Genomic DNA, 9,509 nt, shown 5'->3' on the forward strand with positions numbered 1-9,509 from the left:
GATGGAGACCAGCAGCACACTGTCAACAAAAATGATTTTATTCCAAAACCGACACACACAATTAGCATTAGTAACAAGGAAATCCTAAAGTCTAGTTTCACCAGGTCATCTAACTGCAGGCATTTCAAACCGTGGCACAGCAACAGAGAGCCAGAGAGAGACACGCAGTTAACCAAAGCCTCTACTTTATTGAAATATACCTAAGCGTTTATTCTCAATTTCAATGTAAATGTCGACTTTATATATTGTCGCACTGCTAAGCAGACAAGTAGCCAGTGGCTTCCTCTGCGTCTGGACAAGGTTTGAGAATTTGTGTGTAGTTCAACATAGGCCAATATTACGTTTCAACACAGGCCAATATTACGTTTCAACATAGGCCTATATTACGTTTCAACATAGGCCAATATTACGTTTCAACATAGACCAATATTACGTTTCAACACAGGCCAATATTACGTTTCAACATAGGCCTATATTACGTTTCAACATAGGCCTATATTACGTTTCAACATAGGCCAATATTACGTTTCAACACAGGCCAATTACGTTTCAACACAGGCCAATACGTTTCAACACAGGCCAATATTACGTTTCAACATAGGCCTATATTACGTTTCAACATAGGCCTATATTACGTTTCAACATAGGCCAATATTACGTTTCAACATAGGCCAATATTACGTTTCAACATAGGCCAATATTACGTTTCAACATAGGCCAATATTACGTTTCGAGAAAAAAAGCCAACGGAAAACAGATGAGGTCCTTTTAATATCCAAACGGTCTGTTTTACAGAAACCTTTTCTATCAGATAGCCTACGGCAAAAAGTTGAACATTCTGCCATCACCTCCGAAGACATTGGATCAAGTTCACCACACTATTTGCTGGGCCTAATTCTAATACTTCCAAAGTGTACTAGCAAATAAGGGGCATTATTGCCACCATAAAAGGTGACCAGAAAGTTGACCATTTGGCCAAAAATAACTGAATGACAGCTACACCGTTAATAGGCCACACTTACTGAAAATGAAAGAAAAAAAAAAAGACCCAGCTACTGGGTCAACCCAACTGATGGCTAAATTAACCCATGTTTGGGTCAACCAAACTATTGGCTAAATTAACCCATGTTTGGGTCACCCCAACATGTTGGGTTATTCACACAACTGGCTAAGTCAAAAAGAATCAAATAAAACATTGAGTGCTGAGCCAATGGAAGGAGGAGGATTTACCAGCCCACCACCAATCAATCGACAGTTCACTTTAAGACATTCGAAAGAAAGTCAACTTTATTTTACAGCAGAGGTTCAATAAGACAGTACATAAAGATTTCACTATCCAAATTAATCAATTATTGATATCAACCAAAGATTTAGCCTCTGAACCCCTCATATTACAAGGTATGGGAGGGTGCAGAGGGAGAGGTGATAGATCACAACATCCAAGGCATCCAGAAGGTGCTGAAGAGGAAGGATGATGAAGAGGGAGAGAAAGAGCAAGTCGAGTTAGATCAGAAACGAATCATGGAGACAGGAAAGAGAGATTTAGAGTGAGGAGCGAGGAGGAGAGAGGAGAGTGATTGAGAGAAAGAGAGCAATAGAGTGAGAAGAAGAAGGAGAGAGATGAGGAGAAGAGAGCGAGAAGAGAGAAAGAGAGCGAGAAGGAGAGAAAGAGAGCGAGAAGGAGAGAAGAGAGAGCGAGAAGGAGAGAGATGAGGAGAAGAGGCGAGAAGGAGAGAAAGAGAGCGAGAAGGAGAGAAAGAGAGCGAGAAGGAGAGAAAGCGAGAAGAAGGGAGAGAGATGAGGAGAAAGAGAGCGATAGAGCGAGAAGGAGAGAGAGATGAGGAGAAAGAGAGCGATAGAGCGAGAAGGAGAGAGATGAGGAGAAAGAGAGCGATAGAGCGAGAAGGAGAGAGATGAGGAGAAAGAGGCGATAGAGCGAGAAGGAGAGAGATGAGGAGAAAGAGAGCGATAGAGCGAGAAGGAGAGAGATGAGGAGAAAGAGAGCGAAAAGGAGAGAGATGAGGAGAAAGAGAGCGAGAAGGAGAGAAAGAGAGCGAGAAGGAGAGAGATGAGGGAGAAAGAGAGCGATAGAGCGAGAAGAAGAGCGAGATCAGAACATCATGGCGTCCAGTCCGTCCTCCATGAACTTCTTGTAGATGGCCATGAACCTGGCGGTGAAGGCCTCTAGATGGTAGATGACCTTAATTGCCCTGCTGCGGTGGTGTTCGTAGTGGGCTGCCATGTGAGTCACCTCTGCCTTCAGCTGGCCGTCACAGTTACCTAGCAACTCTGTCACCAGGCCCTACACACAGACATTACCTTAATAACACACAGTTACCTAGCAACTCTGTTACCAGGCCCTACACACAGACACAGTACCTTCACACACCACAGTTACCTAGCAACTCTGTCACCAGGCCCTACACACAGACACAGTACCTTAACACACCACACAGTTACCTAGCAACTCTGTCACCAGGCCCTACACACAGACACAGTACCTAACACACCACACAGTTACCTAGCAACTCTGTCACCAGGCCCTACACACAGACACAGTACCTTAACACCACACAGTTACCTAGCAACTCTGTCACCAGGCCCTACACACAGACACAGTACCTTAACACACCACAGTTACCTAGCAACTCTGTCACCAGGCCCTACACACAGACACAGTACCTTAACACACCACAGTTACCTAGCAACTCTGTTACCAGGCCCTATACACAGACACAGTACCTTAACACACAACACAGTTACCTATAGCAGCTGTTACCAGGCCCTACACAGACACAGTACCTTAATAACACACAGTTACCTAGCAACTCTGTCACCAGGCCCTACACACAGACACAGTACCTTAATAACACACAGTTACCTAGCAACTCTGTCACCAGGCCCTATACACAGACACAGTACCTTAATAACACACACAGTTACCTAGCAACTCTGTCACCAGGCCCTATACACAGACACAGTACCTTAATAACACACAGTTACCAGCAACTCTGTCACCAGGCCCTATACACAGACACAGTACCTTAACACACAACACAGTTACCTAGCAGCTGTTACCAGGCCCTACACAGACACAGTACCTTAATAACACACAGTTACCTAGCAACTCTGTCACCAGGCCCTACACACAGACACAGTACCTTAATAACACAGTTACCTAGCAACTCCGTCACCAGGCCCTACACACAGACACAGTACCTTAACACCCCACAGTTACCCAGCAACTGTTACCAGGCCCTACACACAGACACAGTACCTTACACACAACACAGTTACCTAGCAGCTGTTACCAGGCCCTACACACAGACACAGTACCTTAATAACACAGTTACCTAGCAACTCTGTCACCAGGCCCTACACACAGACACAGTACCCCTTAACACACAGTTACCTAGCAATCTCTGTCACCAGGCCCTATACACAGACACAGTACCTTAATAACACAGTTACTCTAGCAACTCTGTCACCAGGCCCTATACACAGACACAGTACCTTAACACACAACACAGTTACCTAGCAGCTGTTACCAGGCCTACACAGACAGTACCTTAATAACACACAGTTACCTAGCAACTCTGTCACCAGGCCCTACACACAGACACAGTACCTTAATAACACACAGTTACCTAGCAACTCCGTCACCAGGCCCTACACACAGACACAGTACCTTAACACCCCACAGTTACCTAGCAACTGTTACCAGGCCCTACACACAGACACAGTACCTTAACACACAACACAGTTACCTAGCAGCTGTTACCAGGCCCTACACACAGACACAGTACCTTAATAACACAGTTACCTAGCAACTCTGTCACCAGGCCCTACACACAGACACAGTACCTTAACACACAACACAGTTACCTAGCAGCTGTTACCAGGCCCTACACAGACACAGTACCTTAACACACCACCCCCATAGTTGGTGCTCAGTATTTGTGAGGCGTACCTTCATGATGATCTCAGGAGGAATGCAGTGAGTCAGCAACTCATACAGTCTCCCCCTCACCTCTAACAACCTGGGAGAGGAGGAGGGGAGAGGAGGGGTAGAGGGAGAGAGAGGAGGGAGAGAGGTAGAGGAGAGAGGGGGAGAGAGGGGGGGGAGGGAGGGAGGGTGGGGAGTCAGAGAAAAACCTTTTGGTACAGAAACCATTTTAAATAAGGACGTTTGTTCAATGGTTTTAATTCCAGTCCTCCTCCATCCTCACCTCTGAGGACTCTGCTGACTGACGATGGCGTTGGCCGTCTCTCAGGTAAACCTCCCAGTCGGTCTCTGGGATGTCCTGGTCTGCTGAGAACGGGTACCTGGAGAACAGGGTCAAAGGTTATGATGAGGTGATCGCTATGCCCGTTCAGAAAATGTAGCGTCACACACAGAGACAGACTTACTGTTGGGCACCACACAGAGACACACACAGAGACACACACAGAGACACACACAGCGACACACACAGCGACACACACAGAGACAGACTTACTGTTGGAGCACCACACAGAGACACACACAGAGACACACACAGCGACACACACAGCGACACACACAGGACAGACTTACTGTTGGAGCACCACACACAGAGACACACACAGAGACACACACAGAGACACACACAGCGACACACACAGCGACACACACAGAGACAGACTTACTGTTGGAGCACCACACACAGAGACACACACAGAGACACACACAGCGACACACACAGCGGACACACACAGCGACACACACAGAGACACACACAGAGACACACACAGCGTCACACACAGCGTCACACACAGCGACAGACTTACTGTTGCACTCTGCAGGCCTCACACATCAGCAGTGCTTTGCGGAGGTTGCGTCCAGACTTCTCTGATATCTGTTTGGCCAACTCAGGGGGAGAAGCAGACCCTCCTTCCTACACACTGTGGACAGAGACATTACACACCTGAGAGAAAGAGAGAGATGACAGAGGTGAGAATTCAAGATTCACATTTGAGAGAATTTAATGTAGTTGAAATAATGTCCCCCCCCTCTCCATCCCCCTCCCTCTCCATCCTCCCTACCTCCCCATCCTCCCTACCTCTCTCCATCCTCCCTACCTCTCCATCCTCCCTACCTCTCCATCCTCCCCTTCTCCCATCCCCCTCCTCTCCATCTCCCCTCCTCCCATCCCCCTACCTCTCCATCCCCCTCCCTCTCCATCCCCTCCCCTCTCCATCCTCCCTACCTCTCCATCCCCCTACCCCTCTCCATCCTCCCTCCCTCCACATCCCCCCTCCCATCCCCCTGCCTCTCCATCCTCCCTACCTCTCCATCCTCCCTCCTCTCCATCCTCCTCTCCATCCCTCCCCTCCTCCCTCCTCCCATCCTCCCCTCCTCTCCATCCCCCCTCCCTCTCCACCCCCCCTCTCCATCCTCCTCCTCCCATCCCCCCCTCTCCATCCCCCTCCCTCTCCATCCTCCTACCTCTCCATCCTCCCCCTTCTCCCATCCCCCTCCCTCTCCATCTCCCTCCTCCCATCCCCCTACCTCTCCCCCCCTCCCTCTCCATCCCCCTCCCTCTCCATCCTCCCCTCCTCCCATCCCCCCTACCTCTCCATCCCCCTCCCTCTCCATCCTCCCTACCTCTCCCCCCCCTACCTCTCCATCCTCCCCTCCCTCATCCCCCTCCCATCCCCCTACCTCTCCATCCTCCCTCCCTCACATCCCCCCCTCCATCCCCCTACCTCTCCATCCCCCCTACCTCTCCATCCCCCTCCCTCTCCATCCTCCCTACCTCTCCATCCCCTCCCTCCTCCCCTCCTCCTCCCTCTCCATCCTCCCCTCCTCTCCATCCCCCTCCCCTCTCCCACCCCCCTGCCTCTCCATCCTCCCTACCTCTCCATCCCCCCTCCCTCTCCCATCCCCCCTCCCTCTCCATCCTCCCCTCCTCCCATCCCCCTACCTCTCACCCTCCCCTCCTCCCATCCCCCTACCTCTCCATCCCCCTACCTCTCCACCCCCTACCTCTCCATCCCCCCTCCCTCTACATCCTCCCTATCCCCCCTACCTCTCCATCCTCCCTACCTCTCCACCCCCTACCTCTCCATCCCCTACCTCTCCCATCCCCTCCCCTCTCCATCCCCCTCCCTCTCCATCCCCCTACCTCTCCATCCTCCCTACCTCTCCATCCTCCCTACCTCTCCATCCCCCTCCCTCTCCATCCTCCCTCCCTCTCCATCCTCCCTCCCTCTCCATCCTCCTCCTCCCATCCCCCCTACCTCTCCACCCTCCCCTCCTCCCATCCCCCCTACCTCTCCATCCTCCCTACCTCTCCATCCTCCCCTACCTCTCCATCCTCCCTATCCCCCTACCTCTCCATCCTCCCTACCTCTCCATCCCCCTACCTCTCCATCCCCCACTCCCTCCATCCCCCTCCCTCTCCATCCCCCTACCTCTCCATCCTCCCTACCATCCCCCTCCCTCTCCATCCCTCCCTCTCCCTACCTCTCCATCCCCCTACCTCTCCATACCTCCCTCTCCATCCCCCTACCTCTCCATCCCCCCTACCTCTCCATCCTCCCTACCCCTCCCTCTACATCCTCCTACCTCTCCATCCCCCTCCCCTCTCCATCCCTCCCCTACCTCTCCATCCCCCTCCCTCTCCATCCTCCCCTACCTCTCCATCCCCTCCATCCCCCTACCTCTCCATCCTCCCTACCTCTATCCTCCCTACCTCTCCATCCCCCTCCCTCTCCATCCTCCTACCTCTCCATCCCCCCCCTCCCCTCTCCATCCTCCCTACCTCTCCATCCCCCTCCCTCTCCATCCTCCCTACCTCTCCATCCCCCCTCTCCATCCCCTCTCCCCTCTCCATCCCCCCTCCCTCTCCATCCATCCTCCCTACCTCTCCATCCCCCTCCATCCCCCTACCTCTCCATCCCCCTACCTCTCCATCCCCCTCCCTCTCATCCCCCTCCCTCTCATCCCCCTCCCCTCTCCATCCCCCTCCCTCTCCATCCTCCCTACCTCTCATCCCCCTACCTCTCATCCCCTCTCCATCCCCCAACTCTCCATCCCCCCTAACTCTCCATCCTCCCTCCCTCTCCATCCCCCCTCCCTCTCATCCCCCTACCTCTCCATCCTCCCTCCACCCTCTCCATCCCTCTCCATCCCCCTAACTCTCCATCTCTCCCTCCCTCCCTCCCCCTAACTCTCCATCCTTCCCCTCTCCACCCCCTACCTCTCCCTCCTTCCATTCCACCCCCACTCCCTCCATCCCCCCTGCCTCTCTGTACTGGGCAGGGCACCCGGCCAGGCCAGACCACCTGCTCCCTGATTGGTCCAATGACTTTGGAGGTGGAGCTACAGCAGAGGATAAGGCGGCAGGTGGACATGTACTTTCTCCATGGTACGACGCACTTGTGCATGCTGGGCATCCTTGAGGCGGTCCACCTCTGTCAACAGGACAACTGAGGAGAGACAGAGACAGTGAGAGACAGACAAAGAGACAGTGAGAGAGACAGCCACAGAGACAGTGAGAGAGAGACAGAGAGAGAGAGAGACAGACTTGAGAGAGACAGACACAGAGACAGTGAGAGAGAGACAGAGACACGAGAGAGACAGACAGACACCGAGGAGAGACAGACAGACACCGAGAGAGACAGACAGACACCAGAGAGAGACAGACAGACACTGAGAGAACAGACAGACACAAGAGAAACAGACAGACACAGAGAGAGACAGACAGACACCGAGAGAGACAGACAGACACCGAGAGAGACAGACAGACACCGAGAGAGACAGACAGACACGAGAGAGAGACAGACAGACACCGAGAGAGACAGACAGACACCGAGAGAGACAGACAGACACCCGAGAGAGACAGACAGACACAGAGAGAGACAGACAGACACCGAGAGAACAGACAGACACAGAGAGACAGACAGACACAGAGACAGACAGACAGACACAGAGAGACAGATAGACACAGAGAGAGACAGACAGACAGAGGGGTTGTTTTTTATTAAAATGGTGTCAGAATGTGAGAATCCTAACAGAGCAGTACGCAGCATGTGTGTGTCTGACCTTTGAACTCCCTCTGGGTGCTGGTCTGGATCTGCTGAGACTGGGCCATAGTCTTGATCAGTTCCTGGATAACCACCCGGTCACTGTTACCAGCATCACTGTTAAAATGAGAGATGTTCAATATGACCACCATATGGTCACTGAGAACACAGATCTACAGTATATGGTCAAATGGACCACACACAGTTCCTAAAAAACGGTCACTGTTGTAGCAACACTCCAGATGAAAATCTCTCCAACTTAGATCGTTGAGGTTCCTGGCTATGGTGTTGAAGTGTACCAATACTGCTTCCTGTTTACCTTGGGTTGACCTCAGGTGGTAGTTACTGGCTATGGTGTTGATCTCAATCTTCTTCTTAGAGGAGCCTGCACAGAGAACAGAAACAGACGTAGAATGAATTAGATCGTGAATCAGATGGAAGTATGAGGTGTGTATGTCTCTGTGATGGTCTTCTCTGCGTAGTTTCTCCACCTCGGCTCTGTGTGTGTGTGTGTGGTGTGTTAGGGTTGGGCGATATTACGTTAGCATCATCTAACATGGAGACCAGGGACTGGTCAGTATCTAACATGGAGACCAGGGACTGGTCAGTATCTAACATGGAACCAGGGACTGGTCAGTATCTAACATGGAGACCAGGGAACTGGTCAGTATCTAACATGGAGACCAGGGACCGGTCTGTATCTAACATGGAGACCAGGGACCGGTCTGTATCTAACATGGAGACCAGGGACTGGTCAGTATCTAACATGGAGACCAGGGACTGGTCAGTATCTAACATGGAGACCAGGGACGGGTCAGTATCTAACATGGAGACCAGGGACGGGGACTGGTCAGTATCTAACATGGAGACCAGGGACTGGTCAGTATCTAACATGGAGACCAGGGACTGGTCAGTATCTAACATGGAGACCAGGGACTGGTCAGTATCTAACATGGAGACCAGGGACTGGTCAGTATCTAACATGGAGACCAGGGACTGGTCAGTATCTAACATGGAGACCAGGGACTGGTCCGGTATCTAACATGGAGACCAGGGACTGGTCAGTATCTAACATGGAGACCAGGGACTGGTCAGTATCTAACATGGAGACCAGGGACTGGTCAGTATCTAACATGGAGACCAGGGACTGGTCAGTATCTAACATGGAGACCAGGGACTGGTCAGTATCTAACATGGAGACCAGGGACTGGTCAGTATCTAACATGGAGACCAGGGACTGGTCAGTATCTAACATGGAGACCGGATGGTCAGATCTAACATGGAGACCAGGGACTGGTCAGTATCTAACATGGAGACCAGGGACTGGTCAGTATCTAACTTTATGGAGACCAGGGACTGGTCAGTATCTAACATGGAGACCAGGGACTGGTCAGTATCTAACATGGAGACCAGGGACTGGTCAGTATCTAACATGGAGACCAGGGACTGGTCAGTATCTA

At 51.6% G+C, this 9,509-nt stretch overlaps 1 pseudogene; it reads right to left on the reverse strand.

Moving 5' to 3' along the window:
- Positions 1 to 2,079: 2,079 nt before the first annotated feature.
- Positions 2,080 to 8,434, reverse strand: LOC127926790 (replication factor C subunit 3-like; annotated as a pseudogene).
- Positions 8,435 to 9,509: the final 1,075 nt, after the last annotated feature.

Source organism: Oncorhynchus keta, unplaced genomic scaffold (genome assembly GCF_023373465.1).
Source record: "Oncorhynchus keta strain PuntledgeMale-10-30-2019 unplaced genomic scaffold, Oket_V2 Un_contig_8327_pilon_pilon, whole genome shotgun sequence".
Taxonomy (NCBI): Eukaryota; Metazoa; Chordata; class Actinopteri; order Salmoniformes; family Salmonidae; genus Oncorhynchus; species Oncorhynchus keta.